The 13,711-nt window shown below is 34.0% G+C and overlaps 1 protein-coding gene across 5 annotated transcripts in view; it reads left to right on the plus strand.

Annotated features, from left to right (window-relative positions):
• Spn (protein phosphatase 1 regulatory subunit spinophilin) overlaps positions 1 to 13,711 on the plus strand; it is a 241,724-nt gene that overhangs the window by 118,076 nt on the left and 109,937 nt on the right. For all 5 annotated transcript variants that reach the window (XM_085959922.1, XM_085959924.1, XM_085959926.1 and 2 more), the window contains exon 2: positions 4,933 to 5,024. The gene's annotated coding sequence lies outside the window, so the exon portion shown is untranslated. The remainder of the gene's footprint in view (positions 1 to 4,932; positions 5,025 to 13,711) is intronic.

A 13,711-nucleotide genomic window follows, 5' to 3' on the forward strand; every position in this document is an offset into this window, starting at 1 on the left:
CAATAAATAGTTGATACCGAGTCTGTCGACACGCTACATTTTTATTATCATATTTGGTGTGATATAATATAATTAATTATAATTATTAATGTTTTGATTCCAGTACAAGTGATGTAGTCAAATAATGGTAATGTGTATAAGTAATATAACAATTACATCAATTCGTACCAAATGCATGTTTCCGTGTTTAAAATATCTGCATAACATGTAAGACATAATGGAATTGATTGTAGGGTGAATCTAAAAAATGTTTCTATTCAAATTTAATTAAAAATGGCAAGATTTGATATATATTTTTATAGCTTACATAATACGATTGGAACCACTGGACACAATACAATAAATATTGGTTTCAAGGTTCGCACATGCTTAAAAAATATTTTCATTAATAATTTGACGAGGTCATTTTTACATGCAATCAGATAAAGTTTACCATCCGCACATAGGTGCAATAGATAAATTAAAGGGAAGATTATTATACTCATCCATGAGTATTTTTTCACATTTATTTATTTAGGCTCTGTCTTGTAGTGAAGCTTTTCGACAACGTGGTTGACCGGAATATTACAAATGATTTTGAAGTTATTATTAATATATTTGTCTGTAATCTCTTAGTGATTATGTTGATTTGATCATTTAATGTAATAATAAAACATTCCTTTATACTTACACCATAATATATCATTTTACTATAATTATTGTCTCTATCCTAAATTCTACTTGTCAGACAGTAATATCTACTGTTGTTTTTTTCACATGATTATTTTGTCATTACTATGTAATTTAGCTGAATAAAATATTCAAATGCGTTTATTTACATATAGTCAAAATTGTGTAGTTACCTATAATATTAAGGTTGCTAAGCCAAAAGTCGTATAAGGGCTATTGTTTTACATTGTCGGCAGTTTAACGGTTATTCCAAGATTTAAAAAAAATACTAGGGCCATACATATTTTATAGATGGAAGACAATTTTTTATCTATACCTATGGTTTGATTTTTTTTTTAAATTTTTAAACAATTCACTGCAATTTATGTCATTGGTTCAATGAAAACAAATAGGTATGACTGAGAAAGTGTGCATTATTTTGTCAGATTCTCACTGCATAATACTGCTATTATGGTTTGGTCTAGACAGGGTTTAATTTAATTTTAAAAACTAACCCACACCATCTTGAATTTGTATTATTAGTTCAATGAAAACAAATACAGTAAACTCCCGATTATCCGTGTGTGGATTATCAGTGCATGAATTTAATTCTAAAACAATCGCTCGCTTTCGTAAACATGAACCTCGCTTTGAAAAATTAGAACTGATATTAGAAAGATTCCTGCAAACAAACCAAAATCTTTTTAAAAAATCTTAATAATTAATGAGTACCTATTAAACATGTTAAAATAATTATCTGCTTTATAAATGTATAATATGTGGTATTTAAAAAAGAAAAACCCATAATTCGGATTATTCGTGTTTTTAGTTTATCCGTGCCACCTCTCCCCACCATTGGCCCGGATAATCGGGAGTCTACTGTAAGTATGACTAGAAAGGTTTAGTGTGCACTATTTATGCCGAATCTCCACAGCCTACCTCTACCTTTCGCAACTGATGCAGGACACGTGGATTCATTTGGAAATGCGTGTCGCGCATCCGTCAATCTGGCGAAGAGGGGATGATAATATGGGCTGTATCCGACCATACGTCGCGGCATTAGACGCACTAGGAACCCTCATATTATCTGTTATGTCGAAACCTGCGACTTCCCGCTGCTTTTTTATAACGTCTAGTCCTAGTGGTATTAATGTGCGTGTGGTATGAATTACATAAAAGAAATATTCGTAGGTCTCCATATTGTACAGTTTTAAAAAAAACCCTGTGATTTAACCGAAAATGATCTCAATCTTCCTATCAGTATCCTTACGAAGTATTTGATATAACATCAATCTATCAAGCTTTACTTGGTTGATAGTCTCCATACGAAGTAGTTATGTGACAATATTACTCTCTAATACGAGTATCATACAAACTTGACGGCTAGTACCCAGCCCAGTTTACGCGAGCTAACCGGTCGCTAATTATAATTAAAGAATATCAAATAAATTATGGTAATTACCTGCGAGACATCTCCAGGTGATAATAAAAAGAGGAGTGTGGGAATCGTTCGCACACTTCCGGGTCAATAAATCCATCGACCCGCCTACACAATACATTTTTTCTATAATTCTCCAAAATGCCGAACACCTTGATCCCTCCCTAGGTATAATTGACTATCGGCTACCAATGAAACGTTTCAAACCCCACATTTTTATTTAGCGTAGGGATACATGCAGTACGATTCTGTTCGATTTAAGCGAGTCTAAAATGTATGATACAACTATGTATACCTAACGATTGCAGATGAAGCTAGGAATTATTATTACCGATTTTTAGTAACTCTGTTTTCAACTGCATAATTTTAATACGTGGGATGGGTACATTTAATTTAGTATGATTTAGGAATAGTCAATAACTGGTTGGTGGTAGAATTTAACAACAAATAAGTTATGAAGTTTCGTGGCTTTTTTTTCCTTTTAACTTGCCATTATGCTTCAGTTAAAATATCAAACTCAGTACCTGTCAGTGGCGAAGACTGCCTCTTGGACAGAGGTAAACGATTATGACGAACGAAATGGTAACAGTACACGCATAGACAGTGATCAATGTTATATTATTATATGATAATTTAATATACGGCTTAACGAAAGATTTCGAAATTATATGAACATTTTGGTATAGAAACTTGAAATTTTCTTTCTTATTTCTCCAAAGTGCGACCGCCATATTAGTTGCGACAATGTATGTACCAATAATTTCATAGTATGTATTTAATTTCATAGTAAGTCTTTTTTTGACATATTGCCCAGAGATGAAATCCTGGGAAAATTCTTGATATTGAGCCAAGTCAAGGATGGGAGAGGACGGAGTAGAGTTCCCTCCCTCCAAGTGGACGGACCAAATGAATACAATGTCCTTACGTTAATTTTATTAACGGCGGATATAATATTGTGTTTTATTTGAATTAATACTTGTGTTATTTTTAATATTTGTTACAAAGAGAATGATTTCACGAAGATATGACAATTATCTTGGTAGGAATTACGAATTTAATAACTTTTATAAAACGTTGATCATTTACTATCTTTAATCATACACACAAAGGAGTGTAAAAATGTAATATTTATCATTGTGAATCATAGACGTCGCATGTACCCACTTGTAAAAAATCAGCAGTGGACAGAGCATAACGTAATGAATATAGCATCCATGTTCAGCCCACTCTTAGCATTATTACCTGTCCGCAGCCATTTCTGGCATCATGGCATCGATCATAAAAAATATATAATTGCAAACGAGATAAATATTATATAACAAGATTTTTTCATCAAACTACTTCGCCCATTATTGTCAACAGGCCATTGACCATACAACATATTATTCTCTTTTTTTATATTGTAATAAATAAATCATTTTCACTCCTAAATAACGTGTGATTTTGTTGGAATAATAATAGATACTATTACTAAGGTGCATTGTTATATTATTACCTACCTATTAAGGTTCAAATATATTATGATGACGTTATGTGCAGTCACGTACGGTCACAATATGCTGCAGCTACGGGAAAAAGTGTGCAATGTCGTTTTTTTGGTATTTAAAATGTTATCACACCGATGCTCCCATCCCGTAGCACATTTTGAACCTTTAAAAACGAACATTGTCAGTTAGAAAAATCTGCCGAAATCACCAGAACAACAATGAGGTCACCTCACGCGTACCGCGCTGCATCGACACTCGCATGACTCAATGAAAGTTTTTTTTTTATAATTTTCTACATGGCCTACACATTGTCGCTGTAGGATTGGTTTGTCGAATATACCAAATGTCAAATGTTCAGGAGACTAAAAACAAATTTCATTATCGTATATTTAAATACATGGAGGTATTTAAACTGTTGTTTTACAGCATACGATTGCTGTATTCATTACAATGCAATTTAAAGAAAAGGATAGTACTAGTCCATTTAGATACAAAAAATCATTCTGCATTAAAAGATCGATTTGGACGAAAACGGATATTCGACAAACCAATCTATAGCGACGTCATGTCAAAATCGCGTGTTCTTTGTTTTATTATAGACTAAATTTGTCGCCGTGACGGCACGTGACAGTACACGATGTTTATCATAATGTATTTGAACCTTTATACCACTTAATATTTATTCTTACAGCTAGCTATACACAATAATTATTATTATTGAATTTTTGTCTATGGACACAAGTCCTGCCAATTGAAGCTATACACAATAATAATTATTATTATTGAATTTTTGTCTATGGACACAAGTCCTGCCAATTGAATAATGTTACTTGTCATTACGATTCTCACAGACTGACCATTACAAGATGTTTTTACTGTTTATCTGCATATTCGTCACAGAATTTTTTCCAGATACGAGAATCGAAGACGCCCCTATAGATTCAGAAACATACACTTTAACACTACCTACTCATCGTGGGGATTAATTTTTACACATGTTACATAAAAGGAAACTATCAAGGAAAGCATTGTTATTCTAATATTATTGTCAGGAGGGGAGGGGGATGATTAATTATTGTCCAAAATTTATGGAAAATAACACAACTTATTTCATATTGTGATATTGATTGAACGTCGAAAAGAATAAACGTATTCAATTGTTGTCCAAATCTCTTCCACATATGCTTTCCCTTCTTCACACCACGCCTTTTTGGGGATATACCTTAGCTCAATGAAAGATAATTGCTGATAATGCAGTCGTCAATAATTATCAAACTTTTACGCCCGTAGAAACGGAACCTTTGTAAAAAATACTTGAAAGTAAATAATTATAATTGAATAACTTTTTTGTGGTTTCAGATGGCAGGTGTTGCGGCGGGCGCTGCGCGTGCGAACGCAGCGAGGACGCCGCCGCATACTGACGCACCCCGGCCCGAAGACAACCCTCGCAGGTAACCAATTTACTCACCTCCTGGCAAATAGTACAGTTGTCAAATTGTACCTAAAGATTTTACCAGCAGGATACGTATATTGAACACGACCGGTGATTAAAGTTTAACGATATGTTGTTGTCGAGAATTGTTCTCAGCCCTCACACAGGGCCGATTGTCTATGTAGATGTTTTAACTATATACGAAGGTATCCAAAACATATAACTTGTGAAGTGATATTATAATAACGCAATTAACTATTTATGCCTTTCATAGGTTGCGTCAACTTTACTGTTTACACTTTTACGCCAAATATTTTTTTCACGGGAAGCAGTGTTGTCATGTTTTTATATTGTTGATTTTAATACAAATGCGTTAGTATAGTACAAAAACATCTTCTTGGCTACGCTTCCTGGCGCTGTTGTTTACTAAATGGGAGAAGCTTATAATGGAATTGCGGTTAAAAATGGGCGGATCATGTTAGTTCACAGTTTTAACTCGTAGCCAAGAAAATGTTTTCGTACAGTAAGTAAACAGAGCATTTTTCGTTTTAAATCGTTCAAATTTATAGTAGTTTGGCTTATTTGGCGTAAAATTACACTATACACTACTATTATACATTGTTTGGGGAACTAGTTGGTAGGCAACACTGACATGGTGTTAAAACAGAAATCTAACGCTGGCGGCGCTACGTGCACTAGCACTTTCAATCACGAAAATCGGTCATTTTGAAACCAGTTTGAGGCAGGCAATGTGCAGGCTACGCATGCACAGCGATGCATTCATAAAGCGAACGAAACAATGCACGAATGTAGACATGACTATTCGGATCTTTAACTTAATTGATTTATTATAATATATTATATGTGTGTTACTAATAACCATGTCCTTGGGTTTTGGTTGTTAGTAATTTTGAACAATTACAAACACCCAGGCTTTAAGAAAATCATATAAATATTGTGTCCCCACCGGGAATCGTAGCCTTACCCACTGCACCACGAGAGGCGCCATTACCTCTATGACGCACTAAACTATTTTTTTTATATTTTTGGCGCGCAAGGGTGTCGCCATTTAATACGACTGTGATATTACTTAAGGTAGTATTACTTTTTGAATTGTAGAAAATAAATGTACCGAGTGGGACTCGAACACACATCTTTTACTTTTCGGTGGAGTGCTCTCAATATGTTTAATAAATGAGTATCTCATGACACCTTTTAATAATTCCAATGGAAACGATGACGTGTCTGAGGTTTTAAAAGAATTAAAAGAATATTTCATAATTAAATATTGTGTACATTCAGTGTTGAATCAAAACTATTTCATTTACTTTTTGTTATACTTTAATTAAAACATTTTTAATTCAAAATACCTTCCTAGAATAATATGTATGAATAATTTTATTTGTTTTCTTATATTTGTGTAATTCACATAAAACAGTGGTTCTCCTCGTGCATATTGACACATAATTAATTACACGCGTATTACGCATTGCCATGCTTATGAAATGTGCTTATATAAAACGAAAACCGTCTTCATTACGTTTTGCAAGCCCCAAAAAACCTACCCACCAGACCGTGACATGTTGATAATTTTACGACATCCGTATAAAAAAATATGTTTAAGTATTTCTCGCATAGCCTTCCGATCCCTTTTATCTTCGGGCGAAGTAAAAGTCCAATCGCGATGTTCCGCGGCCGAACACTAAACCGTACCCGCCGAACTAAAAAAAACCTAACCGTAAAAGCGTCATCATATTTTTACGAGACTACGTGACCGGTAAACCGGGACGCCCCTCGCCCCTCGCCCCTCGCCCCAGGCCTTGCTAATCTATTTTCTCCGTGGCTAAGCACGGTTGATTATTGTGTATCTATTAGTGCAGGATCCCATAGACTTCTCGTATACATAATATGCGGAACGCATTCTGACAATTGGAATAGGTTTTAGGGGTCACCAAGATATATAATGTCGATGTTGCCAGGCGATATTAGTGGTAAATTTTTTTTTATTGAGGTTTTAATTTTTTTTCTTATAACCCACCAAAAATTGTTCTGAATTCTTAAATAAAACCAAGACCGAATCAGGGATTGATTAAAAATGCAATAATTGTACCATGCCATCGGCATGGTCGTAGAACGGTTCGTCCCATTTGAAAAAATAAAAATAGCGGGTAGTGCAATGTGATCAAAATTATCGATTCTTAGGATCCTCCTTGGCTTAAATTATTTTATTTAGTAGCATTTTTGTATAAAATCACCCAGATTGGTTTCTTTACTATATCTATGCTTATGACATTAGTTTTAGTATTATGGTTAATCCAGAAACAGTGTAGGTTGCATATAGAGGTAGGTGAATAAATAAAATAACGATAACCACTAACCACACTAAGTACACATTTATTAAAAAAAAGAAACAACAAGTCAAGTGTTCAAACTGCTTTAAGTAAAGTATCATGATCACAGTTTTTACAAACACTACTTACACATTTGCACAATGATATACATGTCAAAGCCGATTTCTTATAACTACATGATAATGTACGGCAGTTAGAATTACATTTGCATGGTTTAACTAAATAATTTGTTAAAGGTTCATTCGTGATTAATTATCTTGGATACAAATTATTTTCTCGTAACTTATAGCCAAGTTGAAGGAAATAAATAGGCTCAAATAATGGATCAGGTGAGCTTTTCCATAAATAAACCTGTGCTGAAGCCTTTAAATATTGTAAATACGATGAATCATATCACTCTTGACAAATTTAAACTAAATCCAATATTTTGGGAAATAAATTTATATCGAAGTTCATCCGCTGTTGTTTTTTTGTTTATAAATGAGTAAGTGCAAACTTTTTCCAGGTCTTGTAACTGCTGTGGTCTCCAACAATCCATTTCATAAAGCTGAAAGTGCATCTTGGACAAAACTCATTAACGAGATGGTTACAGCTTGTTTTTTTGTACCTATTCGACTAGTGGTGTCGCAGCCGGTTAAAGAATGTAATGCCGGCAAAATATTACAAATATTTCAAGAGATTCAGCTGCCAAATGGCATCCTAAAATACGGGATTTCTTCTGAGATCTCTTAAACCATAATCCACGGCAACCAATCGTTGCAAGTTTATTCCAGAAATAAATGCCTAAGATTAAAACATCTGTATCGGGACTGTAATAATCTCCAAATTTTGCATTTTTACAGCATGAAATATATGAGAGCATTCTAGAGTCTGCTTCTAAATGATTTTTATTTTAAATCAATGGCGTCAGTGAAAATTGATCCCTTCAATTTAAACCATAGTGTGTGGTCGTCAAATCCACCATAAATGTACAGCTCACTTTCTTCGTTGATTTTTGCATATGTGAAGCAAAAGCAAATAAATTTAAAAAGCTGTAATTTATTTTGAGGGCTCACAAAAAAATCTTTGCAATTAATCCACCACATCTAAGGGACGATCTCCAAGGCTTACATATTATAAGTATTTACACTGTTTAAGGGCTTCAGCACAAGTGTAAGTAGTGTTTGTAAAACCTGTGATCATGATACTTTACTTAAAGCAGTTTGAACACTTGACTTGTTGTTTCTTTTTTTTTAATAAAAATGTGTACATAGTGTGATTAGTGGTTATCGTTATTTAATTTATTCACCTACCTCTATATGCAACCTACACTGTTTCTGGATTAACCATAATACTAAAACTAATGTCATATGCATAGATATAGTAAAGAAACCAATTTGGGTGATTTTATACAAAAATGCTACTAAATAAAATAATTTAAGCCAAGGAGGATCCTAAGAATCAATAATTTTGATCACATTGCACTACCCGCTATTTTTATTTTTTCAAATGGGACGAACCGTTCTACGACCATGCCGATGGCATGGTACAATTATTGCATTTTCAATCAATCCCTGATTCGGTCTTGGTTTTATTGAAGAATTCAGAACAATTTTTGGTGGGTTATAAGAAAAAAAATTAAAACCTCAATAAAAAAAAATTGACCACTAATATCGCCTGGCAACATCGACATTATATATCTTGGTGACCCCTAAAACCTATTCCAATTGTCAGAATGCGTTCCGCATATTATGTATACGAGAAGTCTATGGGATCCTGCACTATATCTATTGGTGGGTGTCGGATTATTCGATTATGATAACATTGATAACAATCGAAATATTTTAATTATTTCACTCATGTGATCAAGAATGACTAGTTTTTAAATAATAATCCATAATTCCAACCCGCTGTGGTAGTTTATCCAACAGGCAAAAGCTTTATAAAAAAGTGTTATTTTTCTGTCACTTGCTCAACTTTAATTTCATTTTAAGAGTTAATATATTTAAATGAATGTAAAACATTGTAGGTATTTGAGACTTCGTGTGAAAACCCTTTTTCTTTTCCACGTTTCACACAGTTTCTGAGCCTCATCCCGCTTCAATCCTCAACAGTCACTGTGCCACATTTTTGGTATTCCTCTATATAGGTAACCCGCTTTGTAACTGGTCAGGATCTTTGGTGCCCTAAGTTACATGTAATTTGTACGTGTACGTCATAGCCGTGAGCATTTATTCAAATAACATACTAATAGCAGAATATCATTGCGAACGAATGTCCCGTTTGTCGTCCAGGATTTTACCGAGCGGTAATTTATACGTATTGTAATCTGTCGTTTGAGATGCGACGATTATTAGACCATTTGCAAGGTAAATCATTTTTTCAACTTAATTTAAATATTATATTATTACAAACTAATATAGACATCTTCTGAAAAGTACCTATGCAATTAGTATTTGTAAGTACATAATATCAGTGGCGAAGGGTGGAGGTAGGCTATTCAGATTCGACATAACTAGTGCAGACTAAACTTTGTGTCATTTATTTGTATTCATTGAATAAAATTTACAATTGCTGGTTAGTTTAGTCATACTTATTTATTTTCGTTGAATTAAGAATACATATTATTACAGATGGTGTAAGTTATTTTTTTTAAAATCATTAAACCCTGCGTAAACCAAACATATCGGCATAATTTTAGATATTTTATAGATAAACGAATATTTTTTTTACTATTGTCTACTATGGCTTGGATTGGGTAGGGTTTCATTGAATTTTAAAAACTAACAACACTATTTATACATTGTAGTCTTGGTTCAATGAAAGCAAATACGTTTGACTGACAAAATGTAGTGTACACTATTTATGTCGGATCTTAACAGGCTACCTCCACCCTTCGCCACTGATATTATGTACTTACAAATACTAATTACATACTTTTCAGAAAATGTCTATATGTATTGGTTTGTAATAATAAAATATTTAAACCAAGTTAGATGCCTTCTCAAGAATGATTTACCTTGCAAGAAAACCGTACAACTTGGCAACGCTACCCGTACTGCTTGTAGATGTAATATGGCAATTACAGAATTTTTTAAAGTTATTTTGTGCAACTCTCATGGGGATGGTTTCCGGTTTGTGTAGCCTCTTTATTTATGTTTCGGGTGGTGTGAGCGTAGCTCATTCCAGTGTAAAAGGTCACCGGAGCGCGCCACCGACAACACCGCCTCGCTTGTGCCCCCCCCCCCGTCTAATGTCCTCAAAAATGTATGCCTGACGAGATTTACAAGAATGACGCCACTCTTCTCGTCTCTTCGCCACCCCCTAGACGACCTAGACGTCATTCACTGGGTAGTGGGTACCACCTTACAACTTTACAAGTAATAATTCAGTTTGTCGTCGTGTACTAGAATATTCAGCCTAGATTTTTCTTTCATCGCTGTGTTTTTGTATACTTAATAGGTTTTTGAGCGGAAATTTTTTCGTGTAAGTAATAATTTTCAGTTTCTATTTCGGTACCTCTTCGTTAAATTGGACTTGACAACATGTAGCTTCTAATACTGGGGCCTAGAAACCTGTCTGTATTATCTCAAAATATATTTGTTGCACATGATTTCCATCCCTCAAAGTTAGGAATCAATAACAGCAGTTGCTCCGCTCCGGGTAAAAAGTTTCAATAAGTATAAAAATGTTTAATATTCCTCGTTTTCATTATGAATTCTGTTAAATTAACCGCGACAGCAAATCGTCCTTCATTGTCTGCCTCTTTTCACTTAGAATTAAATCAAGTACGTAATTACAGTATTGCAAAGTGTCCAACATAATATTATGTTTATCGGATTTTAGGACGAAAATTTAATAATAATAATAAAAAACATCCGAAGCAGTGGATCACTACAATTTTTTGGTGCTCCGGCTACGTTCCTGCTCAGAGTAAATCTCCATTGCTCCACTGCTCCGTGCTCCTGCTCCGAGCTCCGCTGCAACGCTGTGAATAACAGTCTTAAAAAACTTCGCTTACAAGATGAATAAATAGAATTGATGAACCAAAGCATTTCTTCCACTTTCGGTTTATTTTCAATGTTAAAGCAACTTCTATATCTATACTGTCTCCGTGATACGTACAAAAGATTTCCGCATAACAATTTTCAATTATTAGTCTAGTTCTAGAAAATCAAAGCTTTATTTTTTAGGTCTTTTGTTACCTCCAAAATTCTGACGTTTACCCCATTCGGGTTAATTTACCCGTGTTCACCTAACCCTGGTCTAGTATATAAATAAACCATCTGCTATTGTATGTACCTACCTAATGAGTAATGGTTTTTTTTTTTAATTTATTATGGAGTTCAATGAAATAATGGATTCATATTTCGCATCTGGAGAATTCAAATATATATTATGTTTTCATCCAGAGCATGGACATTTGAGTGAGTGGATAACCAGCATTTTAAGTAAAGAAAATCTGTTTATAAATAATATGGAATGTTGGGAAAATACTGCTTATAATGACAACGGCCCAATATTTTAAATATATTAGTTTGTGGTGTCATGCTGTAAGGGGGATAGATCAGTTCTAATGTGAATATTTGTATCGAAGGAGTAAGGGTTGTAGATAATGTGACAAAATCAACAAAACAAACTTATTTTTTTCTGAGATAAAAATTTTTCGTCAGTTTTATTAACCAAAGTTCAAAACCTGACGTAATTTAGATAGGAAAGGGGTTATTAAAGATAAAGATAAAGAAAAAATATGAATATGGCCTGGTTATTTCAAAATCCCGACATTCGCCGAATCATTTCAAATTGCTACGTAGCCGTAGCCGCCCGGCTGTAGAGGGCGTGCAGGCGTAACGCCCCGTTACCCGCTGTCGCCCCGCACCGCCCGGCCGTTATATTTTCCGAGTCCTTTAGTTATGGCTTCATTTTCGGGGATTCGCTATCTAAACAATGACCGTTTGTTATGCACTATGCCCGCGTGCTTTATTTATGAAAATTGAGTACACGTACACGCAACGTGCACCAGTGGCGAAGGGTGCCTGTTGAAGGTAGGTAGGCTGTGGTAGATAACTTACTGAAAAAAGTCATATTTACAGTACCTACTTGAATTTGAATTTATTTCATCTTCAGTATTTCCAGCATTTGTAGTCGTCGCCACTGACATAGTTTTGTACTATTCATTTTGTTATGTGTATATGCGAGTGGCGAAGGGTGGAGGTAGGCTGTTAAGATCAGCCATAAATAGTGCACACTAAACTTTGTTAGTCATATGCATTTGTTTTCATTGAAATAAGACTACAGTTTACAGGCGATGTTGGTTAGTTTTTTTAAAACTCTATTTAAACCTGCGAAACCAAGCCATAATAGATAATAGTCAAAAAATACTTTTCTATGTAATATTTTTTAACTATTACAGTTTGGTTTAGGCAGGGCTTAATGAATTTAAAAAAATGAACCAACAATATTAAGTATGTGTAATTTATGTATTCTTAATCCAACGAAAACAAATAAGTACGAATGAAAAAGTGTGCACAATGTTGTCAAATCGTCCAAAATATAAGTACCAAAACTATTATGATTTGGTTAGGTTAGGCAGGGCTTAATTGATTTTTAAAAACTAACCAATACCATCTGTAAAATGTAGTGTTCGTTCAATATAAACAATACGTATGACTAACAAAGTTTAATGTGCACTATTTTAACAGATTTTAACAGCCTACCTCCACCCTTTGCTACTGGTATATGCATAGGTACCTCTTCGGGAATTTTTGCTCTCAGCAGTAATCAACATAATTTTCTATAATTTGTAGTATGTACCTATTCCTTATTATTTATATTCCATACTACATAATTATTTGAATTATTAACAAGAAATAATAATATGATTATTTCTTCTCACAAGTTGGTGTGCAATTTTATTTGTTCTATCGCAGAATATTATATTTTTATTGTAAAAATCTATTGCCGTTTTTTATTGTTGCTTCGTATACGGAAGTCACGTTTTTTCACAATCTTTTCAGTATTGGTCGCATCCGTACCATCGCTCGTGATTTTTCACGGACTCGAAATAAACAATAAACACAAAAGAAATAATTTTAAACTTGACGCCACTTAAATACGAGCTATTGTAACATTATCATTCCGTAAGGAACGTGCCAGATAAAGAGTTTACGGCGATTTTGACGGCATTATCAGAATGCAATTTTTATTATAATGATACGCCAATTTTAGAGAACTACGAGGAAGATTTAACTTGCAGCAGGTCCGTTAAAACTGCAGAAGGTAAATGTAAATCACTTTACAGTGAGAAGCAGAAGTGTCGCCGTAATTAAGGGTCAGATGGCTGATACCAAAATCGACCGTTTATAATATAATAAGT

The sequence above is a fragment of the Rhyacophila brunnea genome, unplaced genomic scaffold, assembly GCF_057557595.1.
Source record: "Rhyacophila brunnea isolate RB1 unplaced genomic scaffold, BYU_Rbru_1.0 scaffold_9, whole genome shotgun sequence".
Lineage (NCBI taxonomy): Eukaryota > Metazoa > Arthropoda > Insecta > Trichoptera > Rhyacophilidae > Rhyacophila > Rhyacophila brunnea.